Source organism: Dermacentor silvarum, chromosome 9 (genome assembly GCF_013339745.2).
Source record: "Dermacentor silvarum isolate Dsil-2018 chromosome 9, BIME_Dsil_1.4, whole genome shotgun sequence".
Classification (NCBI taxonomy): domain Eukaryota; kingdom Metazoa; phylum Arthropoda; class Arachnida; order Ixodida; family Ixodidae; genus Dermacentor; species Dermacentor silvarum.
This window is the reverse complement of record NC_051162.1, coordinates 3,877,477-3,898,823: the sequence shown is the minus strand read 5'-3', so window position 1 is coordinate 3,898,823 and position 21,347 is coordinate 3,877,477. Positions and strand designations below refer to the sequence as shown.

Sequence of the window (21,347 nt, the reverse complement as noted above, 5' to 3'; positions counted from 1 at the left end):
TCCGCAGATTGAGCAAAGAAGCCAATCGCGACCAAGAAATGCGACCCATATCGGGCTCGATCACGATCAAAAATGCGCCGTGTGACCCCCGTATTAGGCACTGGAATGAAGTCGCGTTTGAAAGAATAACAAATGTAGCCTCTACCACTACAAACGAGAAAATATTGCATCAAAGAGCTGACAATTCTCGCAACCTGTTGGGAAATGTGCCAAAAAGAGTTTACCAAAATGCGTTATTTTACTGATGTGTGCATTGGTTCATATTAGACTGAAATGCCAAGTCCTCAGGTGATGCAGGAAACCGGCGAAGCGTGAACATACCACATCGCGGCAGTGGTCTCGCGGAGTGCTGTGTTGTGGACACACTTAGTCCACAAAATCGTTATTTTCCGCTGGTTGTTTATCCACCCATAAACTGCACAGTGCTGGCCTGTAGCCTTTTGATGATATATGCCATTATTTACGAGCGTAAGTCATTCGTGACAAAAATAAATGGAAACATCGAAGCAAAGCTACCACTCCGCAATGCAAGCGCAAGGCAAGCTCACAGTCCAGACCGAACAGGCAACACTGACACATACTCTCCACGCCAGACCGTCGGGAGCGCCCTCGTGAAAACGTCTATAGACGGTTTTCAGCAGCGGCGCACGGGCGCGGCCATGTTTGATCACGAGATTGCGCCGGCATGACTGGCCTTGGGTTGAAGGCCAGCGAAGGAGCCGTACTGCTGTAGTCGTGAGCGACGGTGCGGCAAGCGGCGTTGTTTCGGGTCCACCGATGGACAGCGGCTGGATCGACGACACAAAGCTCTGGCCCATGGTTCAACGATCATGTAAGTGAGCCATTGTTTGTCATTTTAACGTTGTATGTGCTCGCGCCGGAGCGCTCTGGCGCTCGATCATCGTGCATGCGCGTCGCTCGTTCGCGCCGAGCGATTCGAGCTCATGGAGGCTTCTTGTGCGGCGTTCAGTTCGCTAGTTCTTCTGTAGCGTTAGCTACACTGGCCTAGCCAAGCCCGTTTCGCGTGGCACATCAAGAGCCGTGCTGCGCATGCGCAAGGATCAGTGATGTCACACGGCTTGCGCACCACCGGAGCCACCGGAGCCGGCACCTCTCGCGCACTCCGCCGCCGCCGCGCGCGACTCACCGTCGCCGGTCTGCGCATTCCAGAGGAGTGACGTCGTAGCCGTGGTAGACGCACTGGCGCCGGCGCGCGCTCGCTCGCTGTGCAGTCGTCGTCTGACACTTCGCTGGAGCCGCTGCGCTTCTGACTGGCGTTTGCGAGTGTGGTATAGCCATGGGCGTCTTGCGCTGGAGTTTGAGGTATAGTAACGGCGCCTGGTGGCGACGAAAAACGTCATCTGGGTAGTACCAGCTTGGATAGTAGTGAGCCCTGGCTGTGGCGAAGCACGTTTCTAGCCCGCGTTTTGCGTCGATTCGCACTTTTTTCTGCCCTGTTTCGAGTGCGAAAAGGCTCGTCACTTCTCACAGACCATGGCGACCAGGCTGCAAGCTGGCCGCAGCCTATAGTTATACGAAAACGGACTCTCCGTGTGCCGTGGGACGTAATGCTGGAAGCAGAAGACATAGGCGACGCCGATCCGGAGAGACCTAGCTCAGCCTCGAAAAAGCGTCACCGTCGTTACTGCTGCGTCGTGGGCTTCCATGAACAAGGCCTGAACCCAACATCAGATTCTACCGTTTTCCTTCAAGGCCTCACGCTGCGGAGCGTCGGGCGCGCTGGATAACTGCAGTTCGTCGCGCTGGGTAAGCGTGGAAGACCGACATAGCAGCAGGCATGGCTGGTGATTCACGATTCGAGACCCGGCCACAGCGACAATTAACAATTCGACCGGTGCGAAATGGTGAAGTGACCAGGTGTGTGCAAATGACCACAAATGGTCGGGCTGAATGACCGCAAATGGTCGGGGCACCTCACCGCAAGGAACTCGGTCACGCAAATGCCCTTTTTCGTGCAGGCCACTGCGGCCTCAGCCTTCGCTGACGCTGCCGGGGTCTTCATCGAGGACGGCATCTACGAGCTGCCACAAGAACTTCAAGTTGGCGAAAGTGTTCACTGCGCAGTTTTCCTGCTACCGCCAACGACAGTCATCAACCCCTCTCTCGCCTGGCCACAAGGAACAATCAGCGCGGGAGCAACCCCGTATCTACAAATACCGCCCTCGCCGGATGCCAGTTTGGGGCACTTCACCGCAAGGAACTCGGTCACGCAAATGCCCTTTTTCGTGCAGGCTGCCCTTCTTTGGGCCACTGCGGCCTCAGCCTTCGCTGACGCGGCCGGGGTCTTCATCGAGGACGGCATCTACGAGCTGCCACAAGAACTTCAAGTTGGCGAAAGTGTTCACTGCGCAGTTTTCCTGCTACCGCCAACGACAGTCATCAACCCCACTCTCGCCTGGCCACAAGGAACAATCAGCGCGGGAGCAACCCCGTATCTACAAATACCGCCCTCGCCGGATGCCAGTTTGGGGCACCTCACCGCAAGGAACTCGGTCACGCAAATGCCCTTTTTCGTGCAGGCTGCCCTTCTTTGGGCCACTGCGGCCTCAGCCTTCGCTGACGCTGCCGGGGTCTTCATCGAGGACGGCATCTACGAGCTGCCGCAAGAACTTCAAGTTGGCGAAAGTGTTTACTGCGCAGTTTTCCTGCTACCGCCAACGACAGTCATCAACCCCACTCTCGCCTGGCCACAAGGAACAATCAGCGCGGGAGCAACCCCGTATCTACAAATACCGCCCTCGCCGGATGCCAGTTTGGGGCACCTCACCGCAAGGAACTCGGTCACGCAAATGCCCTTTTTTCGTGCAGGCTGCCCTTCTTTGGGCCACTGCGGCCTCAGCCTTCGCTGACGCTGCCGGGGTCTTCATCGAGGACGGCATCTACGAGCTGCCACAAGAACTTCAAGTTGGCGAAAGTGTTCACTGCGCAGTTTTCCTGCTACCGCCAACGACAGTCATCAACCCCTCTCTCGCCTGGCCACAAGGAACAATCAGCGCGGGAGCAACCCCGTATCTACAAATACCGCCCTCGCCGGATGCCAGTTTGGGGCACCTCACCGCAAGGAACTCGGTCACGCAAATGCCCTTTTTCGTGCAGGCTGCCCTTCTTTGGGCCACTGCGGCCTCAGCCTTCGCTGACGCTGCCGGGGTCTTCATCGAGGACGGCATCTACGAGCTGCCACAAGAACTTCAAGTTGGCGAAAGTGTTCACTGCGCAGTTTTCCTGCTACCGCCAACGACAGTCATCAACCCCTCTCTCGCCTGGCCACAAGGAACAATCAGCGCGGGAGCAACCCCGTATCTACAAATACCGCCCTCGCCGGATGCCAGTTTGGGGCACCTCACCGCAAGGAACTCGGTCACGCAAATGCCCTTTTTCGTGCAGGCTGCCCTTCTTTGGGCCACTGCGGCCTCAGCCTTCGCTGACGCTGCCGGGGTCTTCATCGAGGACGGCATCTACGAGCTGCCACAAGAACTTCAACTTGGCGAAAGTGTTCACTGCGCAGTTTTCCTGCTACCGCCAACGACAGTCATCAACCCCTCTCTCGCCTGGCCACAAGGAACAATCAGCGCGGGAGCAACCCCGTATCTACAAATACCGCCCTCGCCGGATGCCAGTTTGGGGCACCTCACCGCAAGGAACTCGGTCACGCAAATGCCCTTTTTCGTGCAGGCTGCCCTTCTTTGGGCCACTGCGGCCTCAGCCTTCGCTGACGCTGCCGGGGTCTTCATCGAGGACGGCATCTACGAGCTGCCACAAGAACTTCAAGTTGGCGAAAGTGTTCACTGCGCAGTTTTCCTGCTACCGCCAACGACAGTCATCAACCCCTCTCTCGCCTGGCCACAAGGAACAATCAGCGCGGGAGCAACCCCGTATCTACAAATACCGCCCTCGCCGGATGCCAGTTTGGGGCACCTCACCGCAAGGAACTCTGTCACGCAAATGCCCTTTTTCGTGCAGGTTAGTTACCGGCCACACGCATCTTGCTGCTGTTCAAGCGATCGCTTTTTGTTTGCGGTGTCGTGCCCCCCCCGACATGCTTGACCGTTGGCGTAATGTACTTGGCGAGCTATTGTGTTCAATTGCTATTAACGCTCATGTTGTGTGCTTATTATGTTGTCTGGAGACATTGAGGTAAACCCCGGTCCTGATCACGGTGATGCTAACCCTGCTCCCACTCTCGAAACAATTTATAACGCTATTTCTCGCCTCGAAATGGCCCAGAGCTCAGTCCTGAGTGAACTCGCGTTAATCCGTGCTGCACAGTCAAATACAGATTCCTTAGTTGGACGCCTTGCCGCCCGCGTCGACAAGTTAGAGCAAACCGTTGAAGCCAATAAAGCTTGCCATCCTATCCAAGGCACTGAGGTTGATTCTGTTATTTCGAAGCTCTCGTCGGACGTGCAGGCGCTAACTGAAAAATGCGACGACTCGGAGAATAGACTTCGGCGTTGCAACTTGGTCTTTTTTGGTCTCCGTGACGTGGTTGGCGAGTCTTGGGAGCAGTCCGAGGTCCAGATTATTACATTCTGCCGCGACAAACTGGACGTATCACTCGATACTAATAACATTGAACGGGCCCATAGACTAGGTCGATTCCAAGAAAACAAGAACCGCCCTATTATCGTGAAGTTTATGCGGTTTAAAGACAAATCCCAAATTCTCTCCTGTGGCGGGAAGTTAAAAGGCACATCGTTTTCGATACGCGAGGATTATTCCGCACGTGTACGCCTGGCTAGGAAAAAACTTTATCTTTACGCGCAGGAAAGAAGGGTTCCTTTCAAGATTAGGTTCGATAAACTTATTATCGGCAATAAGCGTTTTGTTTACGATGCTCAGACTGACTCTGTTATCGAATTCAAATCCTAGCCACCACGCGTGCCTCCACTCAGCCGTTTTCACCTCTCGCCCTTGACTTTCCCACTCCTGTCTTTGAAGCAACTTATCACCTTATGCAGGGTGTGCTTTCGAACGTCCGTAGTTATTTACCTAAAAAGGAAATTGTGGAAGCTCTTCTTCAGGATAGTGACACTGACTTTGCCATCTTTACCGAATCATGGCTAACTCCAGACATCGAGAGTGATGAACTATTGCAGGATGCCACCTCATTCATTACTTATAGATACGATAGGACTTCACGCAGGGGCGGTGGTGTATTGGTCTTTGTTCGATCTAATATCGCCTCGTGTTCCGTTGCGATTAACTGCAGCCTAGAGATTGTCTGCGTTAAACTGTCCCTCAAAACATGTACGAACATACTTATAGCATGTTATCGCCCTCCGGACTGTGATCACACCTTCACTAATGACCTGCACTCGGTTCTAGTTAATTTGACTTCCCGGTTCCCCAACGCCAATTACATCCTTTGTGGCGATTTCAACTTCCCTGATATTGACTGGAAGAACTCAACCGCATCCTCACGATTATCCAAAGACTTCCTTCAGTTAACCCTATTGTTCAACCTTACTCAGACAGTCCACTCGCCCACTCGGGGCTCTAACATACTCGATCTTGTTCTGGTCTCAAACCCTGACTTAGTTTCATCAGTGTCCCTTGTCGTGGAACTAAGTGATCACAAAGCCATAACATTCCACCTATCTTTTCCCATTAAAAGAAAACAGCCAATAAAAAAATACATCAGGAACTACAACAAGGCCAACTTTTCCGCAATTAACTTCGAACTAGAATCTTTCTATGAATCTTTTTGTCAATCTGCTTCTTCACGATCAGTTAACAGTAACTGGTTGCTCTTCAAACAGCAAATTGAAAATGTAATTGACAAACACGTCCCTCTGATACGCATTCGAGGCGATGCTGGCAAACCCTGGTATTCCAACTCGCTAAAGAAATTATCGCGCAAGAAAAAAAGGTTGTATCGTGCCGCTCAGAAATCGTCCTCAGCATCTAAATGGAAGAAATACTCAGATTGCCTGCGCGAATATGCCGGTCTTTTGAGGCACTCTAAACGCAAATTTCATCATGAGGATCTTAAAAATATCATTACTGTTAACCCAAAAAAATTTTGGAGCATTTTAAAACCAAAGAATCAGTCCCATAACATTGCGCTTGTTTATCCAGATGGCTCTGATGTTCCACTTGACCAGCGCGCTAATGTCATGAATTCCTATTTCTCGTCTGTTTTTACCTCCGAACCTGTTCATGATGTGCCGGCGCTGCCTGGTGCAAATTTTGATGCAATGCCGCCGGTCGTAATCACAGTTGAAGGCATTTTGTGCCTCATTAACAAATTAAAAATTTCGAGTGCCCCGGGACCTGATAATATTCCGGCAAAGTTCCCTAGAAGTACCAAGGACGTGTCGAGTCGCATCTTGCAGATAGTTTTTGCGCAGTCCCTTTTAGAAGGTGAAATTCCGCACGACTGGAGGACTGCGAAAGTAACCCCGGTTTTCAAAAAAGGCAACCGCTCATACCCGTCAAATTATCGGCCCATATCGCTGACATGCGTTGCATGTAAACTAATGGAACACATCATATATTCTCACGTCGCCAGTCATCTCGATAATAATTCCTTCTTTTTCCGCAAGCAGCACGGCTTCCGCCCCGGGTTATCATGTGAAACACAATTATTCGAATTCACTACAGACCTGAACTTGAACTTGGATTCGTCTTTTCAAACCGATGTCATTTACATTGATTTTTCAAAGGCATTTGATCGCGTAGCTCATCGTCGTCTCATGGCCAAACTCAGTTGTCTTAATCTTGACCCGCTTACCTTGTCATGGATCAAAAGCTTTCTAACAGCACGATCTCAGTTCACAGTCATTGGCGGTAAGCTATCAACAGCCGCACAAGTAGTATCCGGCGTCCCTCAGGGATCAGTTCTTGGCCCGCTTCTCTTTCTTATCTTCATAAATGACGCCATCTGGAATAACGTCATCTATTCGCCTATTTGCGGATGATTGCGTTGTATATCGTCGAATCTCAAACAGTAATGATCAATCATTATTACAACGCGACCTGAACCTAATCGAAACGTGGTGCTCGCGCTGGTTGATGGAGCCTAATACCTCGAAGTGAAATGCATGGTTGTTTCACGCAAAAAAACTAATCTGATCTTTCAGTACTCCCTTAATTCTACAGCTCTATCACATGCTAGCTCGTACCGATACCTAGGCGTCCTCATTAACACTAAACTGACATGGTCAGAGCACATCTCGAGTGTTGTAACTGATACCTCAAGGTCACTGGGCTACTTAAAAAGAACACTACGTCTGTCCCCCCCGGAAATTAGAAAAATATCCTATGAAACCTTCGTTAGGAGCAAACTCGAGTATGCTTCTCCCATTGGGAGCCCCTACCAAGATTATTTAATTACCTCTCTCGAGTCGGTCCAAAATCGTGCTGCCCGATTTATTTCATCAAACTATAATACACACGCCAGCGTAACCCACATCAAATCATCTCTTGAACTACCCCCTTTAGCAGTAAGACGCAGAATCTCACGACTCAGTCTGTTCCATAAGCTATATCACAACTTTTCTCACCTGCATGGTACACTGTTACTGCCACCCGCTCGAACTTCTCGCCGCCTGTTCAACTCCAACAGCGTCCAACGCCTTCATGGTTCGACTGTTGCATTCAACAAATCATTTCTTCCCGCAGCCATTGAAGACTGGAATTGCCTTCCCGAAGCAGTTGCTCTTGAGAGAAATCCAGAAAAATTCAGGCAGTCCTTAACTTCACTCTTTGTTTAATAACTTGAACTATGCATTCTTTGTTTTCTCGCACCATTTATGTTACAGACGTTGTCCAATAGAAGATATTGATTTCCATATTGCTTTGCACACTTTGACTTGTATTTGATTGTCCGGTTTTGTGTCACCCTCTTATTATAAAGTATCTATTCATTTGTTAGCTTATTCCTAATTACTTGCTCCATCCCATCCTTGTGTTTGATCGTTTTTTTCTTGCCTTGTGTTTTTCACTGCTCATTACTGTACTTCATTATAAGTGAACAAAATGACAAAAAAATTTTTGTGTGTGCGCTCTGTATTTGTAACGTAGTTGGCTCTTTGTTAAATAACATTCGCTCCATTATTTGTCATTTCAGTACTGTCCCCCCCCCCCCCTTATGTAATGCCCTGTTAAGGGTCCTTAAGGGTTAATAAATGATGATGATGATGATGATTCGGTGAGAATTCACTACCCCACTACAAGCAGCACAGGTTAGAGAGTTGAATGTGCTCATCCTTGACCTCAAGCCAGCACGTTGAGGCAGCACAGCAACGTATTATTGATTACAGCACATCGATGTTCGAGCGCTGTCATTAAAAGCTACATCAAGCGAGCAGCGCACGAGCTCGCGCTGCAGCGCGATTCGCACGTACGTTCGTTACTGCGAGTTTATATGCATTGCATCAGTTATTTATCAATTGCTAAAGGGAGAGATGGCCGCTACTACAGCGCAGGCATAATTACTTGTCTAGCGGCATGCAGTCAACAAAGATTGCAGGAGACCCGCCGTTTCGCTGCATGTCGAAAGACCGCTGCCATCGCGGCGCGTACGATCGTGCGCTCGAGCAGTTCGTACACCGCGGCATGCTGAAAGACCGCTGCCGTCGCGGCGCGTACCGTCGTGCGCTCGAGCAGTTCCGTACACATGTCTGCTTATTGCTGCTGTGAATTCATTTATAGAAAGCATTTCCTCGCGTTTGTGCGCCTGAATCTAGCAGCGTGCAAACCTTACCTGAAGTTCAACTTCGCAGGTGCGTGACTCGCTTCACTTGCGATTGACACCACGCTAAAACTTCGCCGCTTATTTCTTGAACGGCGTACACGCATTCGGCGTTGCATAATTTCTTGTCTTTACGCAGCATGCCACCCATGGAAAAATCTTCGGCGCCCGATATTCGCTGCAAGCCGTGGTACAATACAACCGAAAGTGGCGGGTCCATATTGTAAACGTGCTTCCCGAAGCAGACGACCGAGCTTGGTACTACCCAGTTTCGGATTGAGGGCGCTTTTTAGCACCATTTTTCCAGCGCCCTCTGGGCAACGCAAGAGCCCCATGGAGAAGGAGAGCGCAAATGCTGCTCAACAGCGCAGAAGAACGGAGAAGCTTGACTCATCGGATCCCGAAGTAGTTGCCTGGCAATTAGCGGTTGAGCGTAGGAGGAATGAATACGTGTGCCACATAATACGTATACCGCGTGTGTGTCATTGGAGCAGCAGTAAGCATGACAATCAAGCTAATCCTTGAAAATCTAGGCAACCAGGAAAGCTAAGAATAATCAGCTGAACCTTTGCTAACGCTACGTATATCCTGGCATAGCCGAGCTAAGCCACTGCAACTTTTTCTTTTTGTGGTTAGTGCGGTGTACTTAAGCTACGATCTGAGCTGTTTGAAGTGGCTGCCCAGCCTCTCGCGCTTTGCTTGACGGCCTCGAATGTGTATGCTTGAGCGCCGAGTGAAAAATCCGTGTCCGCTTGTGTGTTGACGTCTCGCTCGCTGGTATTTTAGCTTCCCACATACGTTGAGGTAAGCGTTTGCCTCGATACTGGTGCACTGATCTCTGCACAATTCACCAGTGCGGCGGGCACGCAATAGTTTCGCCTAGTTGACTTCGGAGCGGCAGATTGTGTTTGTTGGATGTACTAACTGAATGCCCCCGAACGGGTGTTGTTTCATAGTGAAACCCTGTCACACGGGCATGTTCGATCGCAATTGAGCCTCGATCCGAATCCAGTCGGTCGTGATCCGCAAATCGTAATCGAAGTGTCCGATTTCGATCGGAGACCGACGTAAGCAGCTTCTAGCTCAGTGTGACAGAAAACGAGGTACAACGAGAAAGAAAGAGATCCGAAGAAATAACCCTCTAAAAAGGCCGTTTTATTTTATTGCGATAGCAATTATATGGACACTCCAAAGCAGATTTCTGCCGTCGGGCGTCGCCGTCGCCGTGAGGTTCCGTATGACGTCAATAGAGTGTTTTAGTTGAGCGTTTTTACGGTCCGCTCCGCTCCGAGTTGCCCCGCTAAGCCACAGCGGAGCGGCGGGCGATTTTCACGTTTTAGTTATGCGTGTAGCGTGGTGGAGCGGACCTTTCGTAGTTGCAGCGCCCTCTGGCCAAATTCAGCGTAGTGAAACAAAATAAAAAAAAAACCGTTTTGTCACTTTTACAAAGTAAAACGAATATATATATATATATCTTATGTGTTCATGAAGTATCTAGACGGGTGCTTGTAATGCGTAACCGATCCATTTTATCGAGTGGAAAATGAAGCGTCGACTTGGTGAACGACACGTGATAGCCAGCGAGGTTGCATTTCGAATCCAATCCAATCTTTTGTGATGCCAATGCGCAGGCGACGTTCTTGTTAGCTGTGCTGTTCACTTTATTTCCTTAAAGAACCAGTTGGAGCTGTATTACACAAGTTATAGACGTCAGACTCTGGAGTTTTGCAAGACGCGTAGCGCCACCTGTCGGTGCGAAGAGGTAATAATTGAGTAGTGCAAAGTCCGACTCCCTTGCTAAGTTGCCTAAGCAGCTAGCGAGTGCGAAACAACGATTTAACTTAATTTTGGTTCATATTGCGAATGTTTTGCGCATTTAACAGCCAGAATGAGAGCTATGAATTTCTCCGCTAGTCGGACGTGCCGCCGAACTGCCGTAAAGTTCTTGTTGGCTCACTCCTTCTATGGCGATGGCGAGCACGACGGCAACCGCGACAGCTCCGCGCGCTACGAAGAAACGCCGCAATCGACGTTACTGTTGCGTTGTAAATTGCCATGAACGTGAAGGACTGAATAACAACGTTCAGTTTTACCGATTTCCATCGCGGTCGTATGAAGGAGAAAGGAGAGAGCGCTGGATACGGGCCGTTCGCGTGTTGGGTAAGCGAATTACTCGCATTCTCCACAACACAGCCGCTGACATGAGAAAGTGTGATAATGTTGTTCTGCTGTAATTGTGTTGCGTAGCCCTGACGGGGGACTATGGCAACCAAGCGAAAACTGAGGAATCTGCAGCCGCCTCTTCGTTGGCAACAGAATAAACAAAGTTGTGAACCATCCTGCGTATGTGCCATCGATGTTTCTACCTGTTTACACACGTCCGCCTCCACTTTACTCAGCAAGTGGAACGGAGAGATGTGGCAGGTCAGTTTAACGAAACATTTTGGTTCCTTTATGAATTCAAAATCATGTTCTAGGGCATTGTGGTATCGCGAGCTTATTTCTAGTTTCGGTTTTTCGATACAACGAGCACGTTTCGCAATGCACTGAGCCCTCTTGACAGCGTTTTTCTTTTTTTTTTTGTAATCTGAGCATTAAAGTTGCTGTGGGAGCACTGGATGAGTAATTGCGAAGTAACGCACGTGTTTAGAAAAAAAATGTCGCGTTTATTTACATTAATTTGTGCGCGTGTGTTGTTTTAAGCGTCTGCTGGTTTGTTTTGCCTTCGGTTGTAACCCGCGAAAGCGGACACGCACGTATCTCCATTTGCAGTAAATACAAACGGAAGACAACCGTGAAGAAAACATTCGAAGATGCGCGATAACACGCTCGAACGCCCAGGAAGCGAGAGCTGAAGCGAGAACGCAACTGAAAAGGCGAAGGTTCGCCCCTGATAAAGCGAGCTTTGTACCACTGACCGTAAGCTACAAAGCTAACTGACTTAATCATATATGTACTTCATCGCTTTCACATTATGTACGTACCCAACTTTAACACATTTAGGCGCTAGAGAACGGACGTCGGAGTGCTTGCCTCGAACTCGACGTCGTACGATGCTCGCTGTACTTGCGAGTTGCAGCGCGCCGAAATAACACCTGAAACTTCTTTTACATTGTACACGTAATTCGCTCTGCTCCCTTTCCGAAGCGTGGATGGGCGGAAGAAGCTTTCCAGGTCCTTGATATTTAGGAAACCGTGCCTCAACACAGCCGAAAGAGGGGCCTCCATTGTGGCCTATGCAGCTTCGCTTGCGGACAGCTCTCTTTGCACTACTCAGTTTGCGCCAAGGCTGCGATGGGGGCGCTGGTGGCGGGTTTTTCCGCAGCGCCGCCTGGGCAGAGTCTGAAGTCTATTCGCGCTCGCACCACTTGTGCCTCGATGCAAGGTGCTTCGATGCACGCGCGAGAGATGGCGCGTGCGTCGCCCACCCTCGCTAGCGAAAGACGGCAGCAACGCTCCCCGCTCCGCTTAGGCAGCTTGTAAGCGGACCGTGATTTTCGCTCCGCTAGCCCGCTTGCGGCTAAGCGGAGAGCGCATGCGCATTCGTGCTTCCGCTCCGCTCAGCAGCTAAGCGGAGCGTAAAAACGCGAAACTAAAACTGTCTAATGGAGATGAAATCGTCGCCGCGCGCCGAACGCTGTATGTGCGAGTGAAAGGGCGCGAGGGACGCGCGCTTTCACGGGGAGTGAACGCACGGCGGAGAACAAACGCGCGTTCTGCGCTGTGCTCGCTTAAGGGCTGCAGAAGTAGGCGTCTCTTTCCTCCTTTACAATCACCATATATGGAGAGCAAACGCGCCTTCTTCCGACGCGCGAAAGGCCGTGGGAGGGGGAGGGAAGAGAGGCGACGTTTAGCTGCAGCAAGTGCCTACTTATATCAGAGGCTCCGGCAACAGTCACCAACGCCGCACGCATTTTGAGCGAACGCGGGCAAAACGCCGACGGCGTCGACAACAGTTCTGCGTGTTGCCGGTGCCGCTGCATGTCCAAGTTTATACAGCTGATGAAGCTGCTATCATTACTCCGTATAGCTCTCTACAAATTTGCTATCGCAATTTATGCTTCGCCTTTCAGGTGAAACTGCGACTTTTTTTTATGCACGTATAATTTTGAAAATCTGTGTGCTGCGTCGACGCCATGCACACGTAGTTCTGAGATTTGCAGACGATCAGAATCGGCGGAGGTGGCAAGTCGTTTACCTAAAATACTGAATGAAAAAGTAATTTTTCTGAAAATTGATTTGTACGTACCTTTACTACCTATTAGGCACGTTTATTATTTGCTTCGGACTTCGTTACACTTAAAGCGTTAGAGCCCAAACAACACAATCCTGATCCTTGGACTGTGTAGGAGCGATCATTTTCGATTGCGATCGAAAGTCCGAGCGGGATCGAGGCTCGAGCGCGATCGAAAGTGGCCATGTGACAGGGGCATAACTTTGCATAGCTGTAACTCAAGCGTTTTATAAATGAGAGCTCCCGTTTCAACTTTTCAAACTCTTCATAGAAGAGCAACACCAGCTTAGTAATCAAATATGTATGAATTATTGAAACTCCAGAACTATAATTTATAAATCCAAACGATCAGTTTAATATCAGACTGTATCTATCGTGTTATTTTAGTTATTTCAAACATCTGCAGATGTCTTGAGGAGTAAATAAAAAATCTGCTTTCTTTCATTGCCATTTTTTTCATTCCTGCAGTACGTAGTACGTACAAATGTTTCTCCCCTATTTCAGTTGTCTACGACTACATGGTCAAGGCAATCTACCAAGATGGGGGCCGGGAAGGCAAACCCCCTGCCGGCAAACCCCCTGCACAGGACTACAGGGGGTTTGCAGAGGGCATCAACCTTTTTGACAGTGGCAGTGTTGGGAAAGCTTTGTGTCAATCCAAGGATGTCATCTGCAGCATAAAGCTGTGTTTCAAGCTGCAGTGTTGGGTAGGGATAGTCCTTGGTTGGACGCCCATCAACAAAGTGAATAGAACATACCTGAAAGAAAAGGGTGATTCATGTAATATTTACAATGGCTTGCTTTTATTTGAACGTAAGAATGAAGGAGTCCACATAAATAAAAAGCACGCACATGGGTAACGCATGCAGTTATTATTGCAAACTGCCACAAATGTGACAAAAAAAAGGCAATAGCAATGTGCTGCCAATGTCTTTTGCATAATCACAAATAATGTCATAATTTCATAGTGTCAAATAATGCCACAATTTCGCGATGTCAAAAGAGGCTATGAAAATTAAAGTAAATAATATATGTATATATATTCAGTATGCGCTTTGGGGGAACCTGAAAGACAAGGCAGTAGAAAACAGCTGATTTGTAGTTACCACTACTTTAATACGCAGCTAATCAAATCATGTCAAACTGGTGAGTTTGAAATTATTTACTTTTATTTTCATGGTTTCTCTTGACATTTACGATAAACGATACGATAAACACGCAACCAACGCTTCTAGTGTTGTTTAAAACAATAATTTTGTGCTACAGCGTCAACACAGCTAGCTTTCGCGCGCCTGTTGCTGGCCACAAACAACGCCACCCTTATGAAAATTAACAATGAGTTTCTAATTAGGACCTGATGCATTCCTAATGTGTCATCAGACAGGCATCAGAAATGCATCGTCTAATGTTGTTTAGTATTACAAGTACATCAGAAACTCTAATGACAATGCACCTTAAGGTTTCTGATGAAAAAAAGTAGACAGCTTTTTTTGTTATTTCTAATGTCAAAGCACATTACATAAAAATGTGTATGACGCCAACTCGCGCATTTTTTTTCTTTTACAGCAAAGCTGTCTATGGTTACGATGTAGAAAAAATATATCCGAGATGTTGACAAAGAACAAGTGGGCCGATCCTGGTGATAGTGCAGAAAGGGTCGAAGCTCCATGGCACGAACATTGTACGATAATTATGTTTGATAGTTCATTGAACAACCAATATATAAGAAATGAGTATTCCACATTTCATTTAAAGTTTTTTTTAGTAGTAGTAAAATAGCTATTCTTGTTGACATAGGACACATGGAAGCTGCAGAGACATTGCTTTTTCGAGGAATCTGCGTGCGTCGCACGATACATAAACATAGAAGGCACGGACGACAGGCGCGCATCCCATGCTCATTAAGCACACAAACACGAAAGCAAGATTCGGACGACACGGGTGTAACCTGCGCCACACGAGCGAGGGAATATCGTAGCTTCGATGCTTTCCGACAGTTACAACGCGCACTGAAACATCGCACACTGCACATGTGTACCTCAGAGATCGTTCCAACAATTTCTGGGGCTAAAGTCGACGTTAACGACATCAGGAAGTTATCTAGAATGAAGGTAGTACACAAATCGTTCAAATCACGCCCCAGCGATGGCTTTGAAAGGACAACATAACCCCGATCTCTAAGGCCATGCTTTTGCTGGCTGCAGACGGCAGAAGCAATTCAAAATTTAAAATACATCATAAAATTTCTTTCTACGATAAACTATAGCGTAAAATATGGAGTTTTCGGTGGTTTTATCTCGCAACATATATACGTAGCTGGGCGCAATACGTCACAAAAGACGAGTTTACTGGTTAATATATTTGGCATCACGGAGGCCACAACAACCTCACAAGTACGCAGGTGCCGCTGTTTTTCCTGCGTCTCTCTCGAGTGAAGCCGACGGGAGCGGACGTGTCGAGTTGAGGTGCCATTTCAGCGCAGCAGGAGCAGCGTGCCAAAGAGATAAGTTTTGTTATTTATATTTAACTTTTGGGTTTTTTTAGGAGGGTTAGCTTAGCCAAGCAATCTTTATAAGTTATTTTAATGCTTTTTCACTTTCTTGGTCTTCTCGCTTAGATAAAAGTGGGTAAAGAATAATTTTTTTTGCCACATCTACGCCTTGTCAGTACGAGATGATGGTTGGTACTCGGGGGAACCCACGCGTGCGTTGTTCTGAGTGCGAGCGTTCCTACGCGCTGGAAGAAACGCTGTTTAAGTCAGCACGCGAGGCGAATGGTGCAGATTTTATCTGTAGGATGTGTGTGCTAGGGTCTCGGCTAGACCGCCTAGAGCAAGACAAGGATAAGTTAGCTAAGCGGGTTGGAAAGCTAGAAAAGGAACTTAAAATCGAGCAGAAGCAGAGGAAGGAGGCAGAAGAAAAGCTAGCTAACGCAGAAATCCAGCTGAGCGCCACCATTCTGCAAAGCAATGGGCTTCTTCGATTTTCGGAGTTCTGGCAGCCCGCTGGCAGCCAGCTAGTTCCGGTTGTGATAGGAAGTCACGTGAGCTGGGATCCCAAGACAACCCGGAGCTGCCCGAAGTTTGCAAAATCGAACGCCGGGACAGCGCTGGCCGCGGGATAAATGTAAACAAGCTACCAACATGGCAGCGACCGGCGTGGGCGGCGCGCGCGCGGCGTAGTCGGCTCATTTCTGCGTTGCTACCGTGAAAATATACAGCTGTATTCGCAAAAACACTTTTGCGAGAGTTCGCGCGACTGGGCATCCCACTTTGCACAGCGTAACAAACGGCCTGCGACGAGTCCGATGCCAGGACGCAAAATCGCACGTAAATAATCGCGCAAAAGCGATCGCTCGAGGATGCCTCGAGGTCGGCCACCGGCGACATTTGAAGTCAATTGACAAGACACGAAAAAGCGGGTAGGTCATTACGCGTAAAATTTCGTGCCGATCGACATGCTTGAATTCGATTTCAGAAAGTTTGTTTCGGTTGATAGTGCTCCTTTCAATTCTGCTCCTGTGCTGAAGGAGCTGGGGGCTGCGGCTGGCCAACGAGGCGTTGGGCTGGCGCATGAAAATGCACGCCACCTGTGACCATCAAAAAGCTTTATCATGAGAGCAATAATTAAGCTAATATACGTGTGGCTACTACTCATCTCAGTGCATTTCTTTAACATCAACGGCAGTTTCGAGCTTCCATCCAAGCATACGGCGGATAGACGGAGCGAACGTGGGCTAGCTGCGACGCCTTCGCTATATAACTGCAGAAAAAATATATCGCGGCATATACGCGAGCGATGTGAAAAGGGATACCACTAGAGAAAGATGAACCGAAAATGCACCGCGATGTGCGTCTACAACTTCGCGAACAACTTGCGCGGAACACGATGAAAATACCATGCAAGCATAATCGACAGCGCCGGTGACAGCGCCGTGCGTGCTGTTTACGGCGGTGAAGAAGGATTCACGGCATACACACACACACACACAAAAAAAAAGAAAGCTTTGCCACCGCAAGTATGGTTCGCCGCCGCTCGTATGGCACCGCCTCGCAAGGCGTAACGGTGCGTTAGAACCCTAATAAGATAACGCTAGAAGCAACGCAATCAGCGATCCACGCACCACGCCGACGAGTACGCGAGACGAAGTCCGAAACCACAACAACCGGAGCGGCGCGCGCTAGCGTTCGACGCAAAGGCTGAGCGAGGTAAAAGTCCTCAAGCGCCCGCGCTGCAAACCGTCAAGTCCCCACAAAGATGGCGGCGAGCGCTCATCGCCTCTTTTTGTCGTCTGCTAGCCAGAGAACTTCCAGAGAGCCGCCAGAACAAAATCGTCCTGGCAGGTTCTGGCAGCCCGCGGGTACCCAGAACCGTCCAGCCCGAGTAAAACGAACGCGCGGCGGAAGTGCGTCACGCGGTAGGCGGAGCAACCCGAGAAAAACGAAGGCGCGCTGGCTGGCTCTGGCAGCCCGCGGGTAGCCAGAAGTGGAAAATCGAAGAAGCTCATTATTATGAACGCATCGAGGCGAGCACCGCGAGTGCAGAGACAGCCGAACCCGCCACGCCGGGAAGCAGTGGCGGAAACGTCAGTGATAGTCACGAAGGGGATACCACTGACGCGGCCGGGGAAGAAAACAAAGCCAAGGGCAAGGATAAGAAAGGAGGGGAGGGCATTGTGACTTCGGGGGCAGCTTTCGGCGGTGAGGAGGAAGGAAAGCGTCGAGTTGTCTTTGTTGGGGATTCCAACATGCGTAAAGTAGAACCGGCGATAGCAGAGAAGGTAGTTTAGAAGAACTTCTTGCTGGGCGAGTTGGTCAAAGCAGTCTACATAATGTGGCTTCTACACAAATAAAAAACCAGTTGAAGGTTTGCGCTCTATCCGTTCACGTCTTTTTCCTGTGTTTGTCCGTTTGTACGCGCAACGCTTCCCGATACAGCAGAGAAGGTAGGGGCAGATGAACGAGTCCAGGTTAGCGCGCTTCCGGGAAGGCCGATTAGAGAGGTGATAGCGAAGGCCAAGGAACGCATGTGGGACACAATGGAGGAGAGACACCTAGTGGTGATAATGGGCGGAGTGATTGACGTACTGAACGGACGAGGAGCAGGGATCACAAAGCAAATAGCCAAAGGGGTCACCGACCTGCGGAATGTTTCAAAGGAAGTACAAATCGCGGTGTGCATGGTGCCAGAAGTTGAAAGGCAGGGTTATAAAATTGAAAGGGCAGTTCTTGCAGTAAACAGGGAAATTTGGACTGTAGCTAAAGCAATTAATTTTACGGTCATTGACATCAACCGAGAAGTGCACCAAGCAGGCCGCGAAGGCGCTTTTGTGCGTGACGGGATACATTTTAGTGAAAGTGTAGCAAAACCGCTCGGTCGTCGATTCGCGGCACGAGCTGTAGCTTTTTTATGCGGGCCCCAGGCAATCAGGAAGCAGGATTGAGTATTGAACATAGCGAAACACCAGTAATGGCAGGATTAGGCGACCGGGAGTCAGGAAAAGACGCAGAAAGGATAAGAATAGAGAAGGTAAAATTTGCTACATTAACATGCAGGGTGGTCGCAAGCAGGAAAAATGGCTGGAAATTCAAACGCAACTGAATGATGAAGTGATTAGCGTGTACGCCTTGACCGAAACGCATCTACGAGATTTGGAGCAGCCGCCTGTTATTGACAACTTTCTATGGGAAGGGTGCAACAGAATGACCGGGTCAAGGAAAGGCGTAGGCGTACTAATTAGGCGAGGTCTGAAGTGGCGAAGGGTAAACGAGACATGTAAAGAGCGTTTATGGATTAGTGGTACATGGCAAGGTAAAAAGACGTGGCTGGGAGTAGCTTACCTATGGACAGGTAGTGATAGCAGAGAAAAAAATAAGGAATTGGTCGATTGCATTAGAAGCGATATTAATGAGTTCAGTAACTCGGGCCAGGTGATATTAGTGGGAGATATGAACGCGCACATGGATGACTTCGACGGATATACTGATTACAACGGCTCTCTAGTGCTGGATTTGTGTGATGAACAGAACCTTATAGTAGTTAACCGTGAGAATAAGTGTCATGGTCAGGTAACGTGGCAATGCGGAAACAGTCAGTCATGTATCGATTACGCCTTAGTCTCAGAAATGGTCTACGAACAACTAGACCAAATGATAATAGACGAAAATGGAGAAAAATAGCCTGGGAAGCGATCGTAGACGTTTAGCATTGAAGTTTGGGCGAGATACCAGCTCAGAACATGAACCAATAGCCTCAGAATTTTTAAAAATGAATGACGAGCAAATAACAGAGATCGCAAACAACATAGAGAAGAAAATTGAGGCTTTTCCTACAGCAGTCTGGAAATATAAGGAACTGGTGGAGGTTATGCAGCATGAAATAAGGCGGACACGGCAAAACAATTGTTGGATTGGAAAGAGAAAACCACGTAAGTGGTGGAACAAGGAAATTAAACAAGCTATAGAAGAGCGTAAAGAGGCATCTAGGGTTCATCGAGAAGCCAAAAAGTTGGGATTACAAGAAGAAGAGGTGCTCCTTAGATGGAATACATACAGAGAAAAGAAAAGGGTTGCGAGTGAGCTCGTGCAAGAGAAAATTAAATGCGCAAGTGAACGTTGGGTGCATAACATTCACAAAAGAGACAAAGGCGCCCCAAAAAGATTCTGGAACCATATAAAAGCACTCGGAGCTCCAACTAGAAACTCGCAAACGGCTATAAGGGGTGAAGACGGTAAAATCTATGAAGGCGATGATGCGCTGCGGTACATCACAGACGTTATCAGGCATAACTTCGGCACGAGAAAAAGCGTAGTTCAGACAACAGATCCAGCAACAACAGAGAGGCCTGAGAGATCAAAATTTAGCCTAGAAAGCTTTTATTGGAAAAAGGCAGCAGAAAATGTCCCTAACAACACGGCAGCAGGACCCGATGAAATCCCAATACAGCTAATCAAAAACCTCGGTCCAAAAAGCAAGGCACTGCTGACTAATGCCATAGAGCAAGTGATTAGAAGAAAGAATATTCCCGTTGGATGGCGTGAAAGCAAGATGAATCTTATCTACAAAGGCAAAGGAGATAAGGATAAGACGAGCTCGTACAGGCCAGTTACAGTAACGTCGGTGATATATAGAATGGCAATGCAAGCCATAAAATTAGAACTGTCGAAGTGGGTGGAGGAAAACGGTGTATTGGGGGAACTACAGAATGGATTCAGGCCAGGCAGACGCTTAGAAGACAATATGTTTGTACTAACTCAGTGCATAGAGATTTCAGTAGCTCAGAAAAGACCTTTATGGATAGCATTTCTAGATATTAAAGGAGCTTATGACAACGTAGACAGGGAATTGTTGTGGGATATTCTTCAATACGAAGGCATAGATGACGATTTCGTGGAGCTTCTGAGGGAGATATATCGAGACAACCAAGTACAAGTGGCATGGGAAAGCCGAAAAGGAAATGAAATGGTGGGAATTCACCAAGGATTGAAACAAGGATGCCCTCTGTCACCATTGTTGTTCACGCTTTACGTCAAGGGCATAGAAAGACGACTGGAAAACAGCGAATTAGGTTTTGATTTATCCTACATGCGTAATGGACAAATGGTGCAACAGAAGGTCCCTGGACTGATGTACGCAGACGACATTGTGCTACTAGCGGACAATAAAAAAGATTTACAGATACTTGCGAATATCTGTGGGAACGCAGCGACAAATCTAGGCCTTAAGTTTAGCACAGAGAAATCAGGGATTATGATCTTTAATGAACACACGAGTAACTTCGTGGTGTCAATTCAACAGCAAGTAATACCCATAGTGAAGCAATATAAGTACCTCGGCGTACACATAAACGAAGGAAATAATTACTCAAGCAACCACCAAGATAATCTGAAAATAAAGGGGAAGCGGAATGCAGCAATAATGAAACACAGAGCACTGTGGGGCCACAATAAGTATGAGGTGGTGCGTGGAATCTGGAAAGGAGTAATGGTGCTAGCGCTAACATTCGCAAATGCCATTATATGCTTAAAATCGGATATATTGGCGGGTTTGGAAGTTAACCAAAGATCAGTAGGCCGGTTGGCTTTGGGAGCACACGGTAATACGACAAACGAGGCAGTGCAGGGTGACATGGGTTGGGCCTCTTTTGAAGTCAGAGAAGCCCAAAGCAAAATTAGTTTTGAAGAAAGGCTCAGGAACATGGATGAAAATAAATGGGCGGCTTAAGTGCACAAGTATCTCTACATGAAAAGCGTGGACACAAAATGGAGGAAGAGGTCAAGGAAGTTGGCAACCAAGTACAGGATAATCGAAACTGTAAATAGACAACCAGGGGTCATCAGAAAGAAAGTGAGAGAAATAGAGACCGTGAATTGGATGCAAAGAATGGAAACGAAAAGGA

At 48.4% G+C, this 21,347-nt stretch overlaps 1 long non-coding RNA gene across 1 annotated transcript; it reads left to right on the top strand.

Annotated features, from left to right (window-relative positions):
- Positions 1-10,423: 10,423 nt before the first annotated feature.
- Positions 10,424-11,055, top strand: LOC125940118 (uncharacterized). The gene is made up of 2 exons (XR_007463356.1): positions 10,424-10,876; positions 10,964-11,055. It is a non-coding gene; the product is annotated as an uncharacterized LOC125940118 (long non-coding RNA).
- The last annotated feature ends 10,292 nt before the right edge of the window (positions 11,056-21,347 follow it).